Source organism: Somniosus microcephalus, chromosome 13, assembly GCF_052327205.1.
Source record: "Somniosus microcephalus isolate GS21.2 chromosome 13, FLI_Smic_1.0, whole genome shotgun sequence".
Lineage (NCBI taxonomy): Eukaryota > Metazoa > Chordata > Chondrichthyes > Squaliformes > Somniosidae > Somniosus > Somniosus microcephalus.
This window is the reverse complement of record NC_140999.1, coordinates 171125420-171153271: the sequence shown is the minus strand read 5'-3', so window position 1 is coordinate 171153271 and position 27852 is coordinate 171125420. Positions and strand designations below refer to the sequence as shown.

General features: G+C 44.9%; 1 protein-coding gene across 7 annotated transcripts in view; it reads right to left on the bottom strand.

The window, feature by feature from the left end:
• The window catches only part of dlgap4b (discs, large (Drosophila) homolog-associated protein 4b), a 733594-nt gene that overhangs the window by 264458 nt on the left and 441284 nt on the right, over positions 1-27852 (bottom strand). The window contains exon 1 of one of the 7 annotated variants that reach the window (XM_086005580.1): positions 187-254. The exons of the other annotated variants lie outside the window; for them this stretch is intronic. The gene's annotated coding sequence lies outside the window, so the exon portion shown is untranslated. Of the gene's footprint in view, positions 1-186; positions 255-27852 lie in introns of those variants that run through there. 7 annotated transcript variants of the gene reach the window in all.

Here is a 27852-nt window from a genome sequence, read left to right as displayed (position 1 = left end):
ATGAAAAACAGAGGTGAATAAATATTGACCTAATAGCATCGAAATAGCTGTTACATTCTTATTGACCACTATGAATATATGTATTAAATATAATTAAATTGTGTTATTAGTGCTGATTGTGAAAATCCTGTGTTTTTTCAGCATTTCAATCTGTACAACAACATTTTTAAACCTGTTTATTCTTACATTATGTGGTACGGCTAAAGTTTAACCTGGATGCTTATCCTGCTCGATGTTAGCTACGCATTTGTTGCCTGTAAGGTATAAAATGCCATCTGTGGAAAAAACAAAGTGCCTGTCAATGCGGTAGCATCATTCATGTCAAGATAAATCCCACATCGCAGTCTCTTTTACATATCTCATAGCTGCTGTGCAGGAGTTAGGAACAAATGGAATGGAAATCAAAATGCATGAAGCAAATAATCAAAATTGCCACTTCAAGTTTGAAATTTTATTTTATTATTTTATTCAGTAATAATTCAATTCCACTACATTGGCCAATTCATGGGTGCAGTGCCTTTTGAAGGGATACTTCACTTTTCTCTTTTTCTTTCTCGTTGTTGCTGTTCATCTCTGCAGTACAATTCTCCAGCCAGAACAGCAATTATCTAGGCCACAGGCTTAGTTTTTTCAAAACCAGAGCTGCTTTATGCCAAAAGATGGGTCACTCCATATATAACGGAGTTAAAGTGCCCTGCAGAGAAACTACGGTCAGAGCTGATGACATTTTTGTCTCTGATTAGACTGGGATAATTTTTTTTTGTGTTTTATGCAACTTTGAGAAAATACTGTAAGTTTATGATAATCTAAAATTAATACTCAGGAGAGTTCGCAGTTAATTAAAGCCAGAGAGTAGTTTGACATCTAAAACATTTGAATTACTTTGATATTCTACATTATTTATGCATTTATGGAGCATTTGCTTCTGGTTCTATTAAAATACAAAAATAAATAAATACAGCATTTTTTTTATGAGGCTCTATGAAGTACCACTTTTATATGTATATATACATTAGTAATCCATCGCCGATGGCATTGTACATAGGGAATCAAGACCAAGTACAGTCTTCAGGTCAAGTAAGGTTCGAGTGCAACAAACAGTTGGACCAGGTCCGAGGGAGGACTGCGACAAAGGAGGCCAGAAGAGGTCCAAGGGGGAAGGTAGAGCTGGAAAAGGCCAGGGAGAGGTAGAACATAGAATCATAGAATGGTTACAGCACAGGAGAGGCCATTTGGCCAGTCGAGCCCGTGCCGGCTCTCTGCAAAAGCACTTCAGCTAGTCCCACTCCCCCGCCCTTTCCCCGTAGCCCTGCAATTTTTCTTCCTTCAGGTACTTATCCAATTCCCTTTTGAAAGCCATGATTGAATCTGCCTCCACCACCCTTTCAGGCAGGGAATTCCAGATCCTAACCACGCGCTGCGTAAAAAAGTTTTTCCTCATGTCACCTTTGGTTCTTTCGCCAATTACCTTAAATCTGTGTCCTCTGGTTCTCAACCCTTCTGCCAATGGGAACAGTTTCTCTCTATCTACTCTGTCCAGACCCCTCATGATTTTGAACACCTTTATCAAATCTCTTCTCAACCTCCTCTGCTCTAAGGAGAACAACCCCAGCTTCTCTAGTCTATCCACGTAACTGAAGTCTCTCATCCCTGGAATCTTTCTCGTAAATCTTTTTTGCACCCTTTCTAAGGCCTTCACAGCCTTCCGAAAGTGCTGTGCCCAGAATTGGACCCAATACTCCAGTTGAGGCCGAACCAGTGTTTTAAAAAGGTTCATCATAACTTCCTTGCTTTTGGACTCTATAGGGGTAAAAATTGGGTAGCGCCCCCTTTGGGCTCACGGAGAGCAGCCGGCACCCCGCGGGGGGGCTTCATGGGGGCCAGGGGCAGCAACTGGGGACAGGTACTGGCAGGCGGCCAGCAACAAAAATGGCCGCCCACCACGTCCCCTTTAACTAGCGCCGCCCCGGCCGCAGGTAGGTGCAAATCAACCAAATTTAACCCCCTATGCCTCTATTTATGAAGCCCAGTATCCCATATGCTTTTTAAACCGCTTTCTCAACTGCCCTGCCACCTTTAACGATTTGTGCACATATACCCCCAGGTCTCTCTGTTTATGCACCCCCTTTAGGATTGTACCCTTTAGCTTATATTGCCTCTCCTCGCTCTTCCTACCAAAATATATCACTTCGCACTTTTCTGCGTTAAATTTCATCTGCCACGTGTCCGCCCACTTCACCAGCCTGTCTATGTCCTCTTGAATCTATCACTATCCTCCTCACTGTTCACTATATTTACAAATATTGTGTCATCTGCAAATTTTGAAATTGTGCCCTGTAATTGCGGCGATCAGGGGGAGAAAGAGGGGGGGTTAGAGTTGTGAAGGAAGGTTGACGAGGGCTACTGGGGTCAATGGGGGGGAACAAAATTAGAAGTTAGGATGTGGAAGAAAATAGAGCATGGTTGGAGGTTGGGGCCGAGGGGGAAGGAAGAGAAGGGTTTGAGGCTGACCGAGAGAAGGGTAAAGGCTGGGAGGGACGGAGAAATTAGAGCAGAGGTAGAGGCTGGTGGGTAGTGGGATAAGGTAGAGCAGGATTAGAACCTGGAGGGAGGGAGGCGACAGGGGGAAGGTAGAGTATTGTAAGAGACAGAGGAGAGCTAGAGGCCTGAGAGATGGGGAGAGAGAATCGAAGGCCAAGCGAGGATTTTAGAGTGGGTATGCAGCACAGAGGAAGGCTACACTGCTGCTACCAGTGACAAGAGTATAGCAGTTCTGACGAAGGGTCACAGACCTGAAACGTTAGCTCTGTTTCTCTCTCCACGGATGCTGCCTGACCTGCTGAGTGTTTCCAGCATTTTCTGTTGTTATTTAAGAGTATAGTAAATCTGGCTACAGTAGAGATGGGAATGTGGATACATGGGTAAAATGAGGGGGGAGTGGGAGAGTAGGGAAGGTGGGGTGAGGGGTAAGGGTAAAGGGAATAGTAGCGGGGGAGAGACGTGATCAATGGGATGTGTGGAAGGGGAAAATGGTGAGAAGAAGGGATGAGAGTCGATGGGCGAGAACAGTTTACAAGAAGAGGGAGGGAAAGGGGGAATGAGAAAGGGTGAGGGCAAGGAGAGGAAGGAAGGGGAGGACAAGAGGGTAAAGAGGGAGGAGGAGGTGGACAATTGGTGAGAGAAAGGAGGATGGGTGAGATGAGGAAGAATGGGAAGGATGGGAAAGACTGGAGGAATGGGAGGATGGGGAAAGGGGAAGCAGGGAAGATGGGAAGAGAAGAGGGACAATGGGGCAAGAGGAAAAGCATGGGGAGAGGGGAGGAGGATGGGAAAGTGGGGGAATATAGTGGGAGCTGATTTATCGTATTCAGTTAAAAGTACTTTAAGTTTTTTGTTTGAGCATTCTTAATAGTGATATTGTTCATTTCCATTTTTGGGAGAGGCTAGAGAGGCAGACCAGAGGGCGGCGACAGGAATGGGGAGCAGTGCCCGGCCATCAGGGGTGGGAAATTGGAACAAGAAATTGGAGAAAGAAAGACAGACTTGCATGTGTATAGTGCCTTTCACGACCATCGGGCATCTCAAAGCGCTTTACAGCCAATGAAGTACTTTTTGAAGTGGAGTCACTGTTGTAATGTGGGAAACACAGCAGCTAATTTGTGCACAGCAAGCTCCCACAAACAGCAATGTAATAATGATCACATCATCTGTTTTTGTTATGTTGGTTGAGGGATAAATACTGGCCAGGGCACCAGGGATAACTCCCCTGCTCTTCTTCGAAATAGTGCCATGGGATCTTTTACGTTCACCTGAGCGAGTAGACAGGGCCTCAGTTTAACGTCTCATCTGAAAGACGGCAGCTCTGACAATGCAGCGCTATGCACTGCACTGGAGTGTCAGCCTAGTTTTATGTGTTCAAGTCCCTGGAGCAATAAGTCAGGTCACAGGAGGGAGGGTGGGTCAGACTGGGGCTGGTAGCCAACCAATCCGTGAGAACCAGACCTGCAATTACAGTAGTTGGTGGGTGGAAAGGAGTGGGTCCACCATCCACTAGCCAATGATGGCTCACAGTCAGCTAAGGATTGGCAGGGGCTGCATATTGGATTAGGGCTCATATTTATAAATATAATAAAATCCTACTTAAAATGAATTCATATCAATAAATATGAACAAGATAATAATATACTAAATAATATACTATCTTACATTGTATGACCTAGGGGAAAACATGGCAGAGATTATGTGTCTCTAAAAAAATATATTAAAAAGTACCACAGTGGCCAGAGCGTGCAACTACACACAGGCACACACAAAAGCTGGAATTTTCCCATAAAAAAATGGGTAGGTTTGGAGTGTGATGGCAGTTAAGTTGTTAAAAATGGGATTCCCGACCTGATCCCGCCTCCAACCTGCCCACTTCCGGTTTCCCCGGGAATGGGACAGGGGTGGGCAGCCAACCCGCTCCCGGGGCGTTGCCGTAATTTAAATATTGTAACGAGGCTGGAAGCCTCTTTTTCCCAGTCCATCTTGAATTTAACTGCCTGTGGATGGTGTTAAGTCTGTGTGTTCTAGTTATTGTTAATAAGAATCACTGCACACAGACCACAAGAATAAATTCAACAGGTCTTTACTAGTCGAAGGTCAGGCTGAACTGCCCAATAAATCATTACACAGCACTTATATACCGGTGTGGTCACCACCGGTATTACAGTATACAGCAGCCAAGATAAAGTAGTGCATCTCTTAAAATAGTTCTCTTAAAGGTGGAACGGTTACATACACCACAATCCTCCCTTTTTAGCTTAACAGTATATATTCCCCATTTAACATAACATAATAACATATATACACAACTTCATGTAAAAACAGTTCACAGATTCAGTCTCTGAGGAGGCCTCCTGATCCGAGACGGATAACGCCTTTCAGGGGTCTCTGGTTCTCGTTGCTGGGGTGACTCATCTAGTTGATCCCCTATGGATAGGACATCATCATCAGGTATATTCACTTCTGAGGTAGATGCTTCAGGTTCACTAACTTCCTCCACGGTTGTCTCTGTCGTAACCATGGGCTCGACCCTTGTTCTCGATCCCACCAGTTGGTCAACATGACGTCGCATTACATTTTCACCAACATCTACCGTGTACATCAGGGGTCCTTGTCTGGCCCGAATTGTTCCAGATTGCCATTTCTCGTTTTTATAGTCCCTGGCTAACACCGGTTGTCCTATTTCAAAACTCCGAGTGGGCTTGTTATTGATATGCTGGAACTGTTTGTTTTCGACTTCCCTCCGCACATTTGGTTTTAACAAGTCCAACCTGGACCGCAACCTCCTGTTATAGAACATCATGGCAGGACTTTGGTTTGTTGTTGCATGGGTGGCGTTTCGATATGCCAGTAGGAAATTGTCCACCTTGTGTTGCAGTGGAATCTGATCTTCGCTCATGGCCTTTATTGCCTTTTTGAACGTCTGTACAAACCTCTCGGCCAGCCCATTCGTAGCTGGATGATATGGGGCAGAGGTATAATGTTTCACCCCATTCTTCTTCAGGAATTTCTGGAATTCCTCTGACACGAACTGTGGTCCGTTGTCTGAACATATTTGCTCTGGCAATCCATTTCTTGCAAATATCGTTCTTAGCACCGCGATCGTCTTCTCCGAGGTAGTGGTAGTCATTTTAATCACTTCTGGCCATTTAGAATGTGTGTCCACCGCAATTAAAAACATGGAGTCCATGAATGGACCAGCAAAGTCAATATGTACACGTTGCCATGGGGTTGAAGGCCATTCCCATGGATGCAGCGGTGCAATTGGAGGTGCATTTTGGACTTTTTGGCACCCTGAGCAGCTTTTCGTCAGATCCTCTATCTGTTGGTCGATACCCGGCCACCACACATAAGCCCTAGCAAGGCTTTTCATCTTGACTCCCCCCAGATGACCTTCATGTAGTTCTTTTAGAACTCTCTCTCTTAACTTAGGAGGGATAATCACCCTTGTTCCATACATCAATGTTCCCTGACAGATGGACAGCTGTTCTCGTCTTGCTGAGAATGCCGGTAACAGTGGATCACCATGTGCTGGCCATCCCTTTACTGTCAATTCGTAGACCCGGGACAGTGTTGGGTCATTCCTAGTCTCCCTTTCAATATTTGCATTGGTGACAGGTAAACATTCGATGATGGTCGAGTGGAATAACTCCACCGGGTCAACCGTTGGTGCCTCCTCCTCAGTAGGTAGTGGCAGGCGCGACAGCCCATCAGCATTACCATGCTGCTTTGTACCTTTGAATTCTATCTGATATTGATGTGCCCCTAGGAAAAGGGACCATCTCTGGAGCCTCTGTGCTGTCATCACCGAAACACCCTTCTTAGGGTTAAAAATGGATACCAACGGCTGGTGGTCTGTCAGCAGTGTAAACTTCTGGCCCTGCAGGTAATGATTAAACTTCTTTACTCCCCACACAAGGCTGAGAGCCTCCCTATCTATCTGAGCATAGTTGCGCTCAGCGGAGGTCAATGATCTGGATGCAAATGCGACTGGCCTTTCCAAGCCATTTGGCAACTTGTGTGAGTACTGCTCCAATACCATAAGGAGAAGCATCACAAGCTAAACGAATAGGTAGCGTTGGGTTGAAGTGAGCCAACACTTCCTCTGAGGTGATCAATGCCTTGCTTTTGCGAAAGGCCTTCTTACAGTCCTCGCTCCACTTCCATGGCACTTCTTTCTGCAAAAGAGCGTTCAGCGGGTGCAGCACCGTGGATAGATTTGGCAGAAACTTATGGTAATAGTTAATCAACCCTAGGAACGACCTCAACTGGGATACATTTTCCGGAGCGGGAGCCTTCACAACAGCTTCGATCTTGTCAGGTGACTTGTGCAGCCCCTCCTGGTCAATGACATGACCACAGTATGAGATCCGTTTCTGAAAGAACTCACATTTCTGGCGATTAACTCGAAGTCCATATTCCTTCAATCTGGTGAGCACCAGTTTCAAATTTGCAAGGTGTTCCTCATCGTCATCTCCTGTAATCAGGATATCGTCCAAGTAACATTGAGTGCTTGGAATTCCCTGTAATACCTGCTCCATGGCCCTCTGCCAAATTGCTGGAGCCGAAGCCACTCCAAAAACCAGTCTATTATATCGATACAAGCCTCTGTGCGCGTTGATTGTGAGATACTGGCGCGACTCTTCCTCAACTTCCATCTGTAAGTACGCTTGTGCCAGGTCTATCTTGGTGAAGTGTTTCCCGCCAGACAATGAAGCAAAGATATCCTCAATCCGCGGAAGCGGATATTGCACCGTGTGAAGCACCGGATTAACCGTGATCTTGAAGTCTCCACAGATGCGGACCTTCCCCGGTTCCCCTGGCTTGTTACTCGATGAACGCTTCATGACGGGAACAATGGGCGTGGCCCACTCACTCCAGTCCACCTTAGACAGTACTCCTGAACGTTCTAGCCCTTCCAGCTCAGCTTCCACAGCAGGTCGTATCGCATAAGGTACCGGTCTGGCTTTGAAAAATTTTGGGTTTGCATGTTCTGCAATCTTGATTTTTGCCTTAATTCCTCTCAGCGTTCCCAGTCCCTGTTGGAACACCTCTTTAGCCTCATCCAATATTCTGGACAATCGTTCAGGTTTGACATCTTTTTTTCCGGAATCTACCGTTATTGCTTTTAGGGAGTGCCAGTCCATATTTATTTTCCTGATCCACTCCCGTCCCAGAAGTGGTGGACCTCCCTCAGGTAGTACATATAAATCCATTCCTTGGTGTTCTTTGCCCTTGTGTACCACCTTGACTTTTACCTTTCCGATGGGGTATACTCTTTGCCCCGTGTATGTCTGCAATACTATCTCCGTATCCCGTAGGGGAATATGTGTGAATAACCTTTTGTAATCTTGCTTATTCATGACCGTCAACGCCGATCCGGTGTCCAATTCCATCTTCACTTGGACTCCTGCTATCTGAAGTGTGACCCAGATAGTTTGTAGGTCAGCTTCCTTACTCACATTGTGAATTCTCAGACTACCCAGTTCCTTGCTGTTGGAGTCTGAATCCGAATTCTGTTCATCCGAACTCTTCTCAGCCACCTTATGTACCTTTCTGCACTTTTCCTGCGGTGACTTTTTGTTGCTGGTCTTCTTTCCTGACCGGCATACTTTAGCTATGTGACCAAGCTTGCCACATTTTCTACGTTCCTGATTTTTAAACCAGCATTGGTTCTGATCGTGTGTTGTTTTTCCACAACGATAACATTTCGCTGTACCCAAAGCCATTTGATCTACGCTGAGTACTGCTGCCTTCAGCTGCATTTCCGCAGTGCCTCTCGCTGCGGCTTCGTGCGATGCTGCAATAGTGACAGCCTTATCAAGTGTAAGATCATTCTCTTCAAGCAGCCGCTTTTGTGTTCCTTCTTTCGACAATCCACACACGAATTTGTCTCTCAGTGCCTCTGTCAGTCTTTCCCCAAACTGACAGTATTTCGCTAGCTTACGCAGTTCAATTAAATACTCCGCGTTGCTTTCCTCTTTCAGTTGCGTTCTCGCATAAAATTTAAATCGTTCCGCTAACATCAGCGGTGTGGGGTTCAAATGATTTCTCAGGACAGCAACAATATTAGCGAAAGCCTGATCCGCTGGTTTAGCTGGTGATAGAAGATGCTTCAATAGCCCGTATGTCTTCGCACCCATTGAGTTTAGCAAGGTTAGTGCTTTATCTTCATCTGATATTTTATTTGCCTTACAATAAATCTCTATGCGTTCTACATACGTGGCCCAATCTTCAACATCGGCATCGAAATCGTTGATGTTACCACGCTTAGGCATCCTCGCAATCTTCTTGAGAAACAAAAAGAAATTTTTCTTTTATTTTTTTTTCAAAATGGCGGTTTCCCGCGCTTGTCTTCTTCCCCCGCCTACGAAAATGGCGGCTTCCCGCGTTTGCCTTTCTCCCCCGCTGGCTGTAATGGCGATTGCCGTATTGCTGCGTTCGCCCTCCCCAGCGGTTCTCAAATCGTGCCTCCCAGCCCCTCTTGCAGTCCGGTCCTTTCCCCCGGCTGCGGCTGAGTTCTCCGCGGTTTAAAAAAAAAAAAATTATTTTCTCCCGCGCCTCGCGGCCTCGGTAGCTGCCCGGCCTTTTTCCCCGGTCGCGGTCGAGCTCTCTCTCGACGCTGTTGCGTCTCCCAGCCCGCTTGCAGCCCGGTCTTTTACACCGGCTGCGTTTGCATTCACCGCGGCTCCCGTGCCTTACGCTGCCCCAGTCTCAGTGCCTCTGGCCCCGACTTCTGTCCGGCTCTTTTCCCCGGCCGTGGTCGAGTTCTCCACCCTTATATCCTCCGTTTTTCCCTCCCCTACTTCACAGCCAACGTGGCCGACTTGCTGCTCGTCGCTGATCGGCTTACCCACCACAGTGGTAGAAGGGATGATCACTGCCTGTTGCTGATGGAAGGCTTCGTGTCAGGATTCTTCCTTGCTCTTCAGACCCGAGCCTTTTCTCAGCAGGATGATGAGGGCGGCTGCCTCTTCTCGACGCCCGTTAAACTGCCTTGGATATATCTCTGCCGCAGGGTAAGATCGTCATCGTCGCCACTGTTAAGTCTGTGTGTTCTAGTTATTGTTAATAAGAATCACTGCACACAGACCACAAGAATAAATTCAACAGGTCTTTACTAGTCGAAGGTCAGGCTGAACTGCCCAATAAATCATTACACAGCACTTATATACCGGTGTGGTCACCACCGGTATTACAGTATACAGCAGCCAAGATAAAGTAGTGCATCTCTTAAAATAGTTCTCTTAAAGGTGGAACGGTTACATACACCACAGATGGGTTTCACACAATTTGTGAAACCCGGCAGTTAAACAGAGGTGGGGACATCCAGGAGTTAAGTGAATTTATACCTACCTCCTGGATCCAGGGTCCCTACCATACCCACCCCCCATGATCGGAGACCTCCCCCACGAGGCCTCCAATCGCACTCCCAGGCTCCCCTCCACCCCAACGATGATGATGAGGCCGGCCATGATTCTCCGGTGGCCAGCCCTGATCCTCCGGCCCCCCGCCGATCCTCTGCCCCCCCAGATCTCCCCCCCACCTGCCGTGATCCCCACTTGCCTGATGATCCCCGACCTCCCCGACCACCCCCCAATCGGCAGCTACTCCAGATCCTCTCTTCCCCCCTCCTGATCGCCGAACCCCCTCCCACTGATCCCTCCCCCGGACCGACCCCTCACAACTGAGGCCTGCTCGCCCGCAGCTAGCCCGCCTCTCAAGCTGGCTGGTTGTGGGCGGGAAACCGAGGCCTCACATTTAAATTAGGCCCTGCCGGCAGGGCCTGCAGGAAACCTGACCTCCCGGGTTTCCCGCCCACCTCGGAGACCTCCGCCCCTAAACCGCCTGCCGAACAAAATTCCGGCCTAAGTTATTTCAGTTGGTGAATTGCACGGTGTCACAGGGTTTTGTAACGGCCAACATGTGACTTCAGTGCACTGAGCTGAGAAAGCCTTGTTACAGCAACATCTACAGGCATCACAGGCCATTCCAAATGTGACAGGTTGGTGTGGACACAGTTAACATTGAAAAGTCCACAGCAACTGTTTACATAGGGCAAGAATATATTGGTCAATCTCCCACAGTGTTCGATATGGGGAGTCAAGACCAGGTGAAACGAGGCTGGAGGAATGGAAATAATGGGACCAGGATGTGCAGACATAATTGAGTCCCCATTTTATAGTTATATATAGTGGGGGAAAAAGTCAGTTGTTTGTGCCTCCTGTTAGCGCCTTAAGAGGGCGCTAATGGAGCGCAAAGCAACTAGCGCCCTGGCGCGGCGATGTTTGCGCTGCTCGCGAAATTAACTAGACATTTTGCGGTGGCGCTAAACACTACCACCACGATCTCCTGCGCCGGCAGATCGTGACATCAGTTGAGTGCGCAACGCCCTGGTAGCGTCCCGGACCAGATATTGAGTGGCGCCCCCTGCCTTACCGCCTGCTGCTAGCAACGACAGGTTGAGGGGAGCATTTTGCAGTCAGAAAGAGACTGGGGGAGCGCTATTTAAAGGCGACCGCTTCCCGCCTTTTTTTATTGGTGACATTTGTGCACCACGCATTGAGAGAGAGAGAGAGAGACTTCTAGAGAGATTCAACGCTGTGTGAAGGAGTTTTGAGTACTGAGCAGCACTTTGCAGGTTCATTTTGATTTGCCCTTCCTTGCTTCGCCAGCGCTCTGAGGTAACGACTCGCTCCTCGGACTTTGCGCCTTAAGACAGGTGTGAAGCGCCTGATTTAGCGCTCCAATCACCTCCAGGGGCGATAAAAGCCAAGTTTGCTGTCAGAGGCGATAATTAGCGCCAGGCGCTAAACTTTGCGCACGGTCGATAATGGCGCCCCAAACGGGGCGATACTGAATTTTTCCCCCAGTGTCTTTATATTTATATTTCTAATCTAAATTCATATGTCTACATTTATAATTGAAAATGCTTCTATAAACTTGTCATGTTGTAATTATACTATTACACCCCATGGTTGACACTCGCTGAAGAGGCTCACACATTAAGAAGTCTCCCCCGGACAAGATATAACTCAGCATGAATCAGGTGCCTTCAGGTTATAAATGAAGAAAAGTTGGAGAAAGGATGAAATATGTTCAATCAATAATAATCAATAATCAACTTTATTGTCATCAATGTAACATTGCCGGTCATCAATGTAACATTCCAAGCAAATTCAGAGTGGGAATTATCCTGCTTGGAATGACCAAATTTAACACAAAAAACTTGGGATTAGTAAGTGATGCGTTCTGACATCATTGGCTTAGCAAATATACAGCAATCAGCGTGAGCAGCTTCCAGACGGAATCTGAAATAACAACAGAAAATGCACATCCACGGATGCTGCCTGGCCTGCTGAGTATTTCCAGCATTTTCTGTTGTTATTTCAGATTTCCAGCATCCGCAGTATTTTGCTATTATATCCAGACGGAATCTGTTCTTTGTGCTTTCTGATCATCCATTTTACAATTGCGACACTATAAATGCTAATAAAAGGCATTTAATTTGAAATAGTTATATGCAAGAGGGACACTTAAGTCAGCTTTAGTGGAGAAATTGCAATTTCAATAGTTGCTGGGACATTGAACACTGAGGGGCATGTTCATTCATTAATAAGTTCAGAAACAGCTCTATACTGCCACAGCAATCCATAAAATATACACATTTTATCCAAGATAAATTACTTTCAAATGGAGGCGAGAAATTAGTGTGGTAAATGAGTCATTCATGTAAAACTCCTTCCACACGTCTCTGTCACAGAGTTTTAACATTTTTCACATGGGCATGAGCTTTAAAAGTCATCATACATTTTACTGGGACGAGCACTGCATGGACGAGTGATGTTAATTGGATTCAGATGGCTGAAATTTGGAAAAATCCTAATCTGACAGACTAATAGGATGTGCACTATTTACTCAGGGCTGACGACATTTGCATTTTTTTTGTGCTTACGCATCTTTTACAAGTATATGTTCTGTAATTTTTCCTCAAACGGCAGCTCTCGAATTAGATGGCTAGTTCTGCAGAGGAACTCGGTTTAAAGAAGTTCTGGTTTCCCAGCATGCAGTCCAACTGCCCTTGAATTTGTTCTTAACCTGTTCCATTACCATCTCCTTTTGCCTTGAATATCTCTTAATGTCTCTTTGTCGACACAAAGCTGGGTGGGCGTGTGTGCTGTGAGGAGGATGCCGAGAAACTCCAATATGATTCGGACAGGTTGGGTGATTGGGCAGAAGAGGTTATCCACTTTGGTGTCAAAAACAGGGAGGCAGATTATTATCTAAATGGCAATAGATTGGGAAAAGGGGAAGTGCAATGAGACCTGGGCGTCCTTGTGCACCAGTCGCTGAAAGTAAGCATGCAGGTGCAGCAGGCGGTTAAGAAGGCAAATGGTATGTTGGCCTTCGTAGCGAGAGGGTTTGAGTACAGGAACAAGGATGTCTTGCTGTATTTGTACAGGGCCTTGGTGAGGCCACATCTTGAGTATTGTGTGCAGTTTTGGTCGCCTTATCTGAGGAAGGATGTTCTTGCCATGGAAGGAGTGCAGCGAAGATTCACCAGACTGATACCTGGGATGGCAGAAATGACGTATGAGGAGAGATTGGGTTGATTGGGCTTGTACTCGTTGGAGTTTAGAAGAATGAGAGGGGATCTCATCGAAACTTATAAAATTCTAACAGGACTAGACAGACTAGATGCAGGAAGGATGTTACCGATGGTCGGGGAGTCCAGAACCAGGGGTCACAGTCTAAGGATAAGGGGTAAGCCATTTAGGACAGAGATGAGGAGGAATTTCTTCACCCAGAGAGTGGTGAACCTGTGGAATTCTCTACCACAGAAGGCAGTAGAGGCCAATTCATTAAATATATTCAAGAAGGAGTTGGATATATTTCTCATGGCTAAAGGGATCAAGGGATATGGAGAGAAAGCAGGAACAGGGTACTGAATTTGGATGATCAGCCATGATCTCATTGAATGGCGGAGCAGGCTCGAGGGGCCGAATGGCCTACTCCTGCTCCTATCTTCTATGTTTCTATGTTAATCTCTTCCACCTTCCATCCTATCACAGACCTTCCCTTTTGTTCTTTCATCCCCTCCCCCTTTCCCAGCCTCTTCACTTGCTTAAAAATCTGTTCCATTTCCTGCTTTTTTCCAGTTCTGAAGAAAGGTCATCGACCTGAAACGTTAACTCTGATTCTCTCTTCACAGATGCTGCCTGACCGGCTGAGTTTCTCCAGCATTTTCTGTTTTTATTTCAGATTTCCAGCATCTGCAGTATTTTCTGTTTGCCCTGAATTTGAACAGGTTTCTATTGCCTATTGCACCACCATTTTTAGAAGGGATTTTGTAATGTAGCCTGAGCCTCTCGATGCTGTGTGGGAACCACCTGATCTCTATTGAGGGGCAGACCCCAGACCAGCAAAAAAAAAACCTGGCACATACATCGTTATTTTAAACTGTTGTTGGCTGCTGTACCTTCTGCAGCGAGTGGGGAAAGACCGTCAGTTGGCAGCAAGCTCCTTAGCTTGCTGATGACCCGAAGAGGTAGCAGTCTCTCTGCCTCTAAAGGCATCAATGAAAACGGCCTCTTTAGGTCTAGCTACCTCTGGAGAGAGCAACGCTGCCTTGATTATTTTGCAGTCCTGCCACTGAAGTCACGACTGTTGCTATTGCTGATGGTATTAAAGAAGAAAGACTTGCATTTCTATAGCGTCTTTCACGACCACCGGACGTCCCAAAGCGCTTCACAGCCAATGAAGTACTTTTTGAAGTGTAGTCACTGCTATAAAGTAGGAAACGCGGCAGCCAATTTGCGCACAGCAAGCTCCCACAAACAGCAATGTGATAATGACCAGATAATCTGTTTTAGTGATGTTGATTGAGGGATAAATATTGGCTAGGACATTTATTGTAAAATAAATGTCTGGTGCCTTGCAATGTAATTAACCCCAGACTGGCCAATCTGTTCATCCCCTCCAGGTTTTTGCCACACCCTTTTTTTCCTGTTACAACAGTGACTACACTTCATTGGCTGTAAAGCACTTTGAGACGGCTGGTGGTCGTGAAAGGCACTGTATAAATGCAAGTCTTTTTTCTATCTGTTTTCAGCTGTGCTGCCATTGGAAACTGCCAAATGGAAGATTAGTGTCTCGAGAGGGAGAGATAAAAATAATCGGAGGGATAGTCATCCTGGGATATACTTGCGCACCTCTCAAGTGTCTGGTTTCAGGGCGGACTCGGTAGAGGCCTGGAAAGCAGGCTCTCCACTGTGGGCTGTAATAGTGCACGGCACGTTTAGACCAGGAAAAAGGGAAAAGCGAGAAAACACCTTTAAAAAAGAAGCACTTGCATCGTCAAAGTAAAAGAAAAACTTGAAAAAGAAACAGTGGAGCCGAGAAAATATATACCAGATTATATCAGACCAAAGTCTGCAGTAAAAACTATAGTTTAAGAAATTCATAGATGTAACCATTGTAGAATGTGACCTTCATGGATGGGATTATACATTTATGTTGAGGTTTCCCTAAATCCTGTTGAAAATGCTGTTTGTTGCACATTTTCTGATCATTTTGAATTACAATCCAAATATGTTGAAAAAGAATCTGTTGTCTAATAGAAAATCTGTGACACATGTCAATGCTAGAACTGGTGGTTTGATTAATTCTATCAAGAGCAGGTCATCTTTTAAAACAAAGGATTCTCACAAAGCTATTCATCTCAGCTTCATGTCAGCTGTGTTCCTGGAAATTCTCCTTCTCCTTCAAATATTCTTTCACGCCATTATCGTTTTCATTCCAGGCCAATCACTTTTGTTTACAAAGATAGGTGGCCTAAAAATTCATCTCCGACGGTGGCGCAGAACGTGCCGTATCGGATCGGCCGCCCGTGATACACAGCGCCTGATATTCAATTCTACTGCAGTCAATGGAACCGAGTATCAGGCGCTGTGTTTAGTGGGCGCCACCGCCCGAGGGATGAATTTCTTGGCCAGGATGTTTGAAACACACCAGGACCATTCACACTTCATCTAGAGCCATCCTTTGTTCCTTGAATATCTCTTAATGTCTCTCAATGTCTCTTAATCTCTCCTGCTTTCTATCCTATCACTGACCTTCCCTGTTGTTCTTTCATCCCCTCCCCCTTTTCCCAGCCCCCACTTGCTTTAAAATCTATCTCTTTTCCTGCTTTTTTTCCAGTTCTGACGAAGGGTCTTCGACCTGAAACGTTAACTCCGTTTCTCTCTCCACGGATGATGCCTGCTGAGTTTTTCCAGCGTTTTCCGTTGTCATTTCGGATTGCCAGCATCCGCAGTATTTTGCTATCGTGTTTGAAACACACTATGCATGTGGATTGTAATAAGGCACAATTGATACGAGTGCAGACCTCAACATATTGGCCCGTATTTTCTGACCCCCACGGGCGTGTACGAGCTATGTACACACCCGTAGGGGCCTCGCAAGTGCCGATTGCAGGCATGCCAAGCGCATGTGCTGAAAACCAGCACTTCCGATCTGTCAAGAATTCTCTTGACTGATCATCCGCCTGCCCTGGAGAAGGGCCTCTGCGGGGGGAGAGTTCCGCTTTCTGCAGAACCTCCGCCCGCTGAAAACCTTTAAAAATCTTATGCCTGGTAAAAGCAGGTGTTTAAAAAAGTTAAAAATTTTTTTTTACTCATTTATAATTTAAAAGTACTTTAAAAAAGGTAAGTTTATTTTTAGGCCTGTAAAAAAACTTCAATTATTTTTTTCAAAAAATTAAATTCTTGTTTAAAATATTTAATTTAATGTAATTTTAACTAATTTTAAATACATTATTTAAAAAAAATTTATTTAATGTTTCAGTGTGTTTTTTGAGTGATCCCCATTCATACTTTTGACAGGTCTGAGCGGAGAGACCTGTCAAAAGTGTGAAGGGGGATTCCCTTCTCTGATTGGTTCCCCATGGCCCACGTGATCCCAGGGACGCTTGTGAACTGCCTGCGCCTCTGGGCCTCTGCGTGTGTGGACCAGGAGAGGCCCAGGACCAGAAGTCTCGGGACCTACGGAGCCAGCAGGTAAGTGCGTAGATTTTTTCCAGTTCGGAGGCATCCGCACGCAGGAAGCCTCCGATTGGAAAATCCAGGCCATTGCTTTCTTTAGATGCTCACAAACTCAAAAGAATATATTGTAACAAAGCCCTTTTATAGGCAATTTTAAGTTGCCAGTCAACTGGAGAGGTAATATGTGGGAAATGCTAATAAACAGGGCTTTGTTCAGGGGAACACTCAAAATTTGAACCACTGCGCAATAAAAACACTAGCAAGTAAGTAGGTCAGTTTTGGCAGAGACTGCTGGTGCAGTTCAGTGCAGGTTTTGATTGCACTGCACATTCAGAGAGCTGTGAAGATTTGCCTTTGACTGGTTTAAATGGTAGGGCAGCTCAGTAAAGTCCTCGCATTTGAAAGGGACAGGCACTGCAAGCTGATAGATAAAAAAAACATACGAGCCTGATTATTTAAATAATGGGATTCAGTTCTCTCCGCAAATGTCACTTCCTGATAATTCCTCCAGGTCTGGCAACAATCAAAATATGATCCGAGAGAATCATCCAATAACAAGAACTGATGATTCAAAAGAGGAAATTATGCTCCTACTGAGAATTATACCGACATGGAATTAACTGGAAGTGACAAGAGAAAGACGATAAACCTATGCTCACGCACCTAGCTTGTCTTAAAATATAAAGAAGCATTGCCAATGAAAAGGTTAACTACCACAACAGAAATAAATTATAACTTAATGAAATGAAGTTGGACATGAAACGGTGACAATAGGCTGAGAGCAATAAGGAAAAATAGCAATATATAAATTCCATTATACTTCTCTCTGATCATTTATCAGATGGCCACTGACTTAACAATATTTTTATAACATTTAACGTTAAAATAGTTAACTTCATGATGTTAGTGTAATAAACCATAAAGTAATTATTCCCAGAAATTACAAACATTTTTGAAATTTTAACATTTTTAGTTGATTAGCACACTATTTATATAATTTGTTTCAGTCTGTAACATGAAAATATGCATTGCTTTGTATTGATGTCGAAGGATTTTTTTTTTTTTTTTAAAAAGGAGTCCCTACTATCTTCTTTATTTTATCTCCGTTCTTTTAACGTGTCAGCTCGTTCTAATTTAATGGCTCATTTTAAATGATCCATTCAATTCAATTAAACTTGTACAGATTGCTAACAGTGTTCCAGTTTGATAACTCCATCAGGGGGCATTCAATATGCCAAAACTGAGGATTACCACTCTTGTGAGCTGCAGTTTTACATGTTTTAAACCTTATCAGTGGATTCAGTTTCATTCTGAAATGGGCTCAATCCCTGCTTTATTTGTGTAGCTGAATAGAAAGTTAATGGTCAGTCAGTGCCAGTCAGTCACACAGTATATTGCAGAAACTATGACTTGCTGTTCAAATAAAATGAGATTAGTATTTTTCTTAGGCTGCCGTTCTATGATGTGCAGCCTGCAGCTAACAGTTACACTGTCGGTCGTGTGTCATTGGGTCTCCTACAAGCTCTATTTTCTGGCTGGTAAATTTTTTATGTTTTGAGGCTTTGGGTTAGCGAGTTCACACACTCCTTAGGCCAAAAAAGAATCTGCTTGTCTTTTTAAATTGCCCAGCTGTCCAGTGGACTACCTGGATAGTGTTTTAAAAGCGTCTTTGTACCAGATTATATACTGCACCTGGTTCAAAATCGGGGGGTATGAAACCACTTACCCAAGGCGTTTGGGCCAAAATGCACTAGGTTAGATAGCTGTGTTTTAATGCTGATATTGTGTTGATGTGAAAGAGAAATTGAACTGTTCTGCATTGATGAAGCATAACAGAGGCCAGAAAGGTAAATACTAAGCTCACTAAGAAGTCCTGAGACCTGACACGTTTCTTCTAACAATAAAAATTCATGTTGCTTCATTTTCTATGATCATAAAATGAAGGTACTCAGAAATGTGAAGATTTTTACTTTTGCTGTGTGTGAATCTACCTCAGTTCACAGGTGACTGGGGCACATTTCTCCAGCTTCCATCATACTAGGGAACAGAAAGGAATTCTTACCTTTACACCAACGTGATTCTGGATACACCTCCTCCCTTCCCTAACCATCACACAACTCAGCTTGGTCGCATGCTTGCCAGAATTAGAAGGCTGTTGGTTCAAGCCTCACTCCAGAAGTTGAGCACATAATCGAGATTGACATTACAGTGCTGTACTGAGGGAGTGCTGCATTGTCTGAGGTCCCATCCAGCTATGGTTCAAGTGGATATTAAAGATCCTATGACAAGATTTGTACAACCACAAAAATCCCCTGGCATCCTGGCCAATATTCCTCCCTGAATCACTACTAGCAAAAACAGATTAACTGATCATCCATTTCATTGTTTTTTGTAAGGCCTTGCTGTCCGCTAAGCGTTTACCCATGTCACAACTGTAATTGCACAATACAATGCATTCTATGCGAAATGGAGCATTATCTCTTATCTTAGGCAGTCCCTCGGAACCGAGGATGACTTGCTTCCACACTAAAAATGAGTTCTCAGGTGACTGATGAGTCCAATGCGGGACCGACAGTCTCTGTCAGAGGTGGGGCAGACGGTGGTTGAAGGGGCGGGTGGGTGGGGTGCTTGGGTTGACGTGCGCTCCTTCCACTGTTTCCTCTTGGCTTCCGTTTGCTCCCGGTGAAGAGACTCGAGGTGTTCGGCGCCTTCCCGGATGCTTCTCCTCCATTTGTGTGGTCTTGGGCCAGGGATTCCCAGGTGTCAGTGGGGATGTTGCACTTTTTCAAGGAGGCTTTGAGGGTGTCCTTGAAGCGTTTCCTCTGCCCACCTGGGGCTCTCTTGCCGTGTCGGAGCTCTGAGTAGAGTGCTTGCTTTGGGAGTCTCGTATCGGGCATGCGGCCGATGTGGCTCGTCCATTGGAGCTGATTGAGCGTGGTCAATACTTCGATGTTGGCCTGAGCGAGAACAGTGATGTTGCTGTGCCTATCCTGCCAATGGATTTGCAGGATCTTGTGGAGGCAGCGTTGGTGGTACCTCTCCGGTGCTTTGAGGTGCCTGCTGTACATGGTCCATGTCTCTGAAGCATACAGGAGGGTGGGTATCACTACTGCTCTGTAGACCATGAGATTGGTGCTGCGTTTGAGGTCCTGGTCTTCAAACACTCTCTTCCTCAGGCGACCGAAGGCTGCACTGGCACACTGAAGGCGGTGTTGGAATTCGTCATCGACGTCTGCCCTTGTTGACAGTAGGCTCCTGAGGTATGGAAAGTGGTTCACGTTGTCCAAGGCCTCGTCGTGGATTTTGATAATCGGGGGGCAGTACTGTGTGGCGGGGGCAGGTTGGTAGAGGACCTTTGTCTTACGGCTGTTTAGTGCAAGGCCCATGCTCTCGTAAGCTTCGGTGAAGGTGTTGACGACTGTAATTGCACAATACAATGCATTCTATGTGAAATGGGGCATTATAAGAAACATGACAAGGCACTATATATAAAGGCACGATCGATCTTTTCTCATTGTTTAGACAGATCAGCCCAACATGAATGGGGAAAATGGATACCTGCTTTACTTGCCCCAGAGTACCAACGATCAGGTATCTAATTTATTTTTTAAATGCGAACAAAAGCAAGCACAGTTATGTGTAGAAACACTGCAACTGTAACTTGAAAATACTTGACGTCTTGTGACAAATATTAAGAATGGCACATCTGTGACTCCAACTCCATACATGCCAACCCACAAAACTGGGAAAAGCAGACAAAAAGCTTCAAAAAAGCGGACGCAGCCCCCCAAAAAACTGACAACTCAAAAAACATTGTACAACTGTAAAGCAACGCTGAAATAAGCCCATAACTATTGCTTTGAGGTGACTGAATATATTAAATTCCTTTTTATTACGTTGGATTTCAGAAGTTTTATTCCTGTTTTGGGTTCACATTCTGCAGTTTATCTTCTTGTGAAAATTGAAACCCAATGACCTCATGTACGGCATAAAAAAAATATTTACAATGGGAGTGTGCTGTGTCAAGAACTGTTCATGATTTAGGCTGTAGTAATATGCTTTGTGAAAGGATACAAAAGATATGAAAAAAATAAGAAACTATATAAGTGTCCATTTTGTTTCCACGGGGCACTTAAATCTATATTATGGAGTTTTACAAACTACATATATAATTTACATCACTGATACCAACATATTTATCTATCAAGGAGGGAGCAGTGCCAAGAAACCTCCAAGACTGCAAACCAGCTTATTCAGACATAAACGCAATAGAAACTGAAATAACAACAGAAAACGCTGGAAAAACTCAGCAGGCCAGGGCAGCATCCGTGGAGAGAGAAACGGAGTTAACGTTTCAGGATGAAGACTCTTTGTCAGAACTGGAAAAAAAGCAGGAAAAGGAATAGATTTTAAAGCAAGTGGGGGCTGGGAAAAGGGGGAGGGGATGAAAGAACCAAAGGGAAGGTCAGAGATAGGATAGAAAGCAGGAGAGATTAAGAGACATTGAGAGACAGTAGAAACTGAGATAGTTGGGCTTTATAGGACACACAGCTCATGCGTCATAGTTTGGACACCTCAGCGCTTGACCACTGTATGCAAGTGTTTCTGAGGTGTTGAGATGAAAAGAAGATTATCAGCACGACCACTTTCAAATCAAGCTAATATCTGATGAACATAAATCATTTTTCAGTAAATGGCAACTTATTTCCACAAAAGATTTAATTTTTGTTATTTTCAAAACAAATTTAATCCTGAATCAGGTGATTTCAAGTCACTTTTGATTTGGATGTTTACAAGCTCGTGCTACTCAAAAACTCAAATGTTTGCAAAAATGATAGGCTTTAAGTATCTTATAATTAAACTAATCAAAATCTTTATGGCTTTAACTTTGAACAGTCTGAAATGCATTTATCAATTTACTTGAATGAGAGAGAGAGAGAGAGTATGATAACTGATAATATTGAGAAAACTATGGCTGGAATTTTCCTTACCTGGGCGGGTCCAGTGCGGGCAGTGTCTGTGGCGGGTCGCAACCCCACTGCTGGCTCCATCCCGCTGCAGAGAATGAACTTACCTCAATGGGGCCTATTAAGCCCACCTGGCGCGTTACCCGGCCCAATTAGATGGAGCGGGTCTGGTGACATCAGTCATGACGCGTTTTCAGCTGGGATCTTTAAAGGGACCATGACCACATTAAATTTGAAATTTAATCTTACTCTACAATAATATAATAAAAGTTATCTATGAGTGCCAAAGACATATTTAAATAATATCATTAAGTAATATGACGCCATCTATAAATACGATCAACCTAATGAAAAAAGTACATTAATTGGGAAGCTATTGGTGTTTTAGTCACAAATTTATAGACTTTTGTATCAGTAACTGGTACAAATAAAAGATGTGTATAGGTAATGTATAAAATTAAGCAGATTTTAAATGTAGTTGTAAAGGGGTGGATTTACAATCTTATGCAAGTTCAGCAGAAGAGTTGCGGAATCCCTGACAAACAGTGTAAGTAGTGCTTACAATGTGTTTCTGGGATTTCTGCAGCTCTTCCCTTGAAGTTAACAATGGACAAGTGAGCGAACTTCTGCAGAAATTCACCCTAAAGTCTCAGACTGAAAAATTAAATTAGTCATATTCAGGGACTGAAAGTAAACTGAACCAGTGGAATGAGTGATGAGAATGAAATTGTTACATAGATACATAGATACATAGAAGATAGGAGCAGGAGTAGGCCATTCGGCCCTTCGTGCCTGCTCCGCCATTTAATGAGATCATGGCTGATCCTTTAATTCAGTATCCCGTCCCCGCCTTCTCTCCGTAACCCTTAACCCCTTTTGCCCGTAGAAATATATCTAATTCCCTCTTAAATATATTTAATGAGCTGGCATACACTGCCCTCTGTGGCAATGAGTTCCACAGGTTCACCACTCTCTGAGTGAAGAAATTCCCCCTCATCTCTGTCCTAAATGGTTTAGCCCTTATCCTTAAATTATGTCCTCTAGTTCTGTTCTCACCCGCCAAGGGAAACATTCCTTCTGCATCCAGTCTGTCTAGACCTGTCAGAATTTTATACACTTCTATGAGGTCCCCTCTCAATCTTCTAAACTCCAGTGTGTACATCCCTAAACTACATAGTCTCTCCTCATAGGTCATTCCCGCCATTCCTGGTATCAGCCTGGTGAATCGCCGCTGCACCCCCTCCATGGCAAGAACATCCTTCCTCAGATGAGGCGACCAAAACTGTACACAGTACTCGAGGTGTGGTCTCACCAGTGCCCTGTACAGCTGCAGCAAGGTATCCCTGTTCCTGTATTCTAACCCTTTTGCTATGAAGGCCAGCATACCGTTTGCCTTCTTGACCGCCTGTTGCACCTGCATGCTCGCCTTCAGTGACTGGTGTACAAGAACACCCAGGTCTCTCTGTACTTCCCCCTCTCCCAATCTATTGCCATTTAAATAATAATTTGCCCTCCCGTTCCTGCACCCAAGGTGGATAACTTCGCACTTGTCCACATTATAGTGCATCTGCCATTTATCCGCCCAATCGCCCAGTCTGTCCAAATCGCTCTGGAGCTTCCTGGTCTCTTCCTCTGAGCCCACCCCCCCTCCTAGTTTAGTGTCGTCTGCAAATTTGGAAATGCTGCATCCGACTCCCTGATCCAGGTCATTAATGTAAATTGTGAACAGCTGGGGGCCCAGGACAGATCCCTGTGGTACCCCACTTGTTACTGCCTGCCATTCAGAAAATGAGCCGTTTATTCCAACTCTCTGTTTTCTATCTGACAGCCAGTTCCCTATCCACGCCAAAACTTTCCCCTTTATCCCATGAGCCTCAATTTTCCATGCTAATCTTTTATGTGGGACCTTATCGAAGGCCTTTTGGAAGTCCAGGTACACCACATCTACTGGCTCTCCCCCATCTATTCTACCAGTTACTCCCTCAAAAAATTCCAATAGATTAGTCAAGCATGATTTACCCTTTGTAAATCCATGTTGACTCTGTCCTATCCTGTCCCCATTTGCTAAGTGCTCCGCTATTTCATCCTTAATGATGGACTCCAGCATTTTGCCCACAACTGATGTAAGGCTTACAGGTCTGTAATTACCTGCTTTTTCCCTTGATTTAATGTGTAACTGGACAATCAGAGTATACTGTGTGAAAAACCTGACCAGAAACAACAAAGATTTTTTTAAATGGTATATGTCATTTTTTATAGTGCAAATCAATTCACTGCAATTACTGTTGAGTTGGAAGGCAACTGCCGAGAATGGCCAGTGAAAAATGTATTTCCCTCACCATCCAGGGTAGGAGGGGAACGTTCAGCACTCACATCCCTTCAGGAATTTCTGAATGAGCATTTACCAGTAGCTTTTCAAGTAGAACAGAATCTCCATCAATCTGTTAGCTGATGTAATCAACATGTTTTTATTTTGGTTTGTTTTCCATGCTGCCAAGTAATCAGCTGGAGCAATGGCCACGGAACTCCCGCTTCAGGTTGACAGACATGGTTCCCAAGCTGCGTGAATCCCGTGGCCATGCAGGGAAATTAAAAAAGTAAGTGAAAAAAGGCTCTTAAGTGCCTGTAAACTACATGATAATCATCTCAATTGGATTGGCTGGGTCGGCTACACAATGACAGACACGCTTGGGGCGGGGGGGGGGGGGGGGTGAAGGCGCGTGGGAGAGAGACGACAGCGGGTTCCTGACCCGCTGTCAAAAATAACAACTTTCCCACCCAACCACCACGGAAAATTCCAGCCTATGTTAGGGTTGTTTTAAAAGTTCCAGTAAATAGTCCTGGCTGGACCACTATGCTGAGAACTGCAATCGTTTTGGAACTGAAAGCAGTTCACCTACTGCAAGTGCCAGTCTGGCTCACTTGGTAACATTCTTGCCTTTAACACAGAAGGGCATGGGATCAAGCCCCACTCCAGAAGACTTGAGTACATAATCTTGATTGACATCAATGCAGTGCTGGGGAAGTGCAGTATGGAGGCACTATCTTTCAAGGCCCCTATCTTCCTGTTCAGCTGGATATAAAAGATTCCAAGGCAGTTTTCAAAGAAGAGTGGCAGAATTTTACCAGTGTTCTGGCTTGTATTCTTGAGTTTCATGTCATGTTTATGCATGTGCTGCAAATTCACATTTCCTGTGATTATGCAGCACAATCACAGCTACTGCTCCACTGTAAACGACGGGGAATTATTGACTCCAATTACATTTCCAAGTAATGTTTTCCACCTCTTGCTATCAGTTTGTGAATGAGGAGGGAGCTTCACAATCAGGTCAAGCCATTATGATTTAGAATAACTGTGACTTCCAGGGCTAAGTATAAACAGGTTTTTCATCAGATGTACATCAACTGAGGCAGTTCAACCTTCAATGTGGTGTCACAAATCAAGTTCTTCTCCTGTGTTCTCTCACACAAGCAGGAGCTGAGTGGAGGGCAACTAGCCTGAAGCACAAACAGCAACGACAACTAAATGAGTCACCAAAGCGCCGCAGCAGCCAGCCTGATTCATCTCGACTGTACGTGCACTGGGAACATTGTGTATCGACAGTAGATATCAAATGCGCTGAGTTACAGGGCTTTGTGGTGTTATTTTTATAGGTCTAAAATTCTGTGGACACATCGGGTACTGCGAGAGTCGCAAATCTGGGTTGACTGATCAAAACATGAACGGTTATCAATTATGCATCTCCCAGCATACTTCCAGGTACCATTCTGCCTTTGAAAAAGTACTCAAAAAATAATTGCTGCTCACTGACTGAAATGGATTGGTGGGAGGTGCTCAGAGCATTGTCACCAGATTCTCTTTAATCTGCGTGGTTGAAAGGATTCCACAAGATTGCACAGCATAAAACTTTTAATGACACAGGTAGATGATTTAAAAACACCCAAAGTATTTCCCTTTGACAAAGCTTTCACAGCATAAATTGCACCTCTTTTGGGTGACTGTGCAATGTAGAAAAATGTTCTGATAACTGTGTAACCAACAAGCATCAAAGCAGTGAATATATTCTTCATATTTTTCAGTTGCAGTCATCACGAAGAGACTGGTTTAAATGTCTTGCATTGCCTGTGTTAGAAGTCTCTTATTTAGCAATTTTAGGCTACATTTACACTGCAACTGGAGTGCCAGTGCAAAACCATTTCACTTTGTACTGAAGCTAAAGTCACAGTGCAAGCCATTTCAACTTGCTCTGGATTCAAGTTCAGCCCTGATTCGGGACTAAAGTCTAAGCATTGATGAGTAAAGATGCTACAGTTGTGTTTTAAAGCAGCCTTAATAAAATTACTGGTACTTTTTAAGGGCACTGAATGAGCTGATAGTGATATTTTTTAAATAAACAAATAGTGCATTGATAACATAGACTGAATGACCATGTCAACGCTTTTCCTTGGCTAGATCATGATCCGGGCCTAGATCCTTAAGTGGGGCCCACATCTTTCATTTGGCAGGTTAGTATGCTTGACGAGGCTTACCAGCATGAATGATCCACTGGACATTTGAGACACTGAGGATTTGGGAAGTCCCAGTATTGGGATTCTCCAATTCTTCTAAGCTCCATCCATTGCAAGGCCCGACAGACAAGGTGGGACCCTAGCATATCTGGGTTCTGCAGACTTAACACTTTTCTATAGTGGGCATTTTGCATATGGACCCGCTGTAATAGTACCCACAATGTATGTAACATCTGCAGTCATCATTGAAAAGGAGCGGACCTGAGCGGGAGTGAATCGAGAGCTGAGCGGGGATAAAGAGCACGGCAAGAGCGGAGCAACTCAATACAGGCAGAATTTGAAAGAGTGACGTCAGAGTGAAAAGTGACATCAGCTCAAGGGAAGGAGCTGATTGGTGAGTAGGTGGTGAGTGTTTTTTTTAAGTTTTAAGTTTATTTCTGCTAAGTTCTGCTAAAGAGCACGGTCGGAGAGGGGCTCTTCAAGTTAGGGGCTGGGTTTAAATAGCTGGTATGGGATAAAGCAGGATATTGGAGATTAGTAACTGTTAATATATTATATTAATAACTTGAATTAGGTACATCTTCGTCTTAAGTTTCTGTAAAGTTAGTTAATAGTCGAATAAATAAAGGCATGGCAGGGCAGCTTAGTCCCATGGAATGCACATCCTGTGCCATGTGGGAAATCCAGGATGCTCCCTGTGTCCTGGACAACCATGTGTGCAGGATGTGTCGTCAGCTGGAGGAGCTCGAGCTCCGGGTTTCGGAGCTTGAGCAGCAGCTGGTGTCACTACGGTGCATCGTGGTTAGCACGTTTCAGGAGGTGGTCGCCCCACAGCTCAGGAGTGGGCAGGCAGAGAGGTAATGGGTGACCGCCAGACAGCAGAGAAGGACCAGACAGGTAGTGCAGGAGTCCCCTGAGTGCATCTCGCTCTCCAACCAATATTCTGTTCTGAGTACTGGTGAGGGTGATGGTTCCTCTGGGGAGTACAGCCAGAGCTAAATCCACGGCACCATGGGTGGCTCAGCTGTACGGGGTGGGGGGGGGGGGCGGGGGGCGGAGGAAGATGGGGAAAGCAATAGCGGTAGGGGATTCAATAGTTAGGGGAGCAGACAGGCATTTCTGTGGCCACAGACGTGACTCCAGGATGGTATGTTCTCTCCCTGGTGCCAGGGTTAAGGATGTCACCGAGCAGCTGCAGAACATTCTAAGGGGGGAGGGTGAACAGCCAGAGGTCGTGGTCCATATCGGTACCAACTACATAGGTAGAAAGAGGGATGAGGTCCTGCAGGCAGATTTCAGGGAGCTAGGAAAGAGATTAAAAAGCAGGACCTCAAGGTAGTAATCTTTGGATTACTCCCGGTGCCACGCACGAGTGAGTATAGAAATAGGAGGATAGAGCAGATGAATGCATGGCTGAAGAGATGGTGCGGGGGGGGGGGGGGGCTTCAGATTCCTGGGGCATTGGGGCCGGATCTGGGGGAGGTGGGACCTGTACAGGCCGGACGGGTTACACCTCAACAGAGCCGGGAGCAATATCCACGCGGGGAGGTTTTCTAGTGCTGTTGGGGAGGGTTTTAACTAAGTTGGCAGGGGGATGGGCACCAGGATGTAGCATTAGAAAGGAGAAACAATGGGCACAAAGGATTGGGAGAGACGGATAGCATTAAAGTAAGAAATAGTGAGGAATTAGGTGGGATCAGACTAAGAGAGAACACAGGATGGTCTAAGATCGGTTTACAATGTATGTATGTGAATGCACGAAGCATAGTAAACAAGGTTGGCGAGCTGCA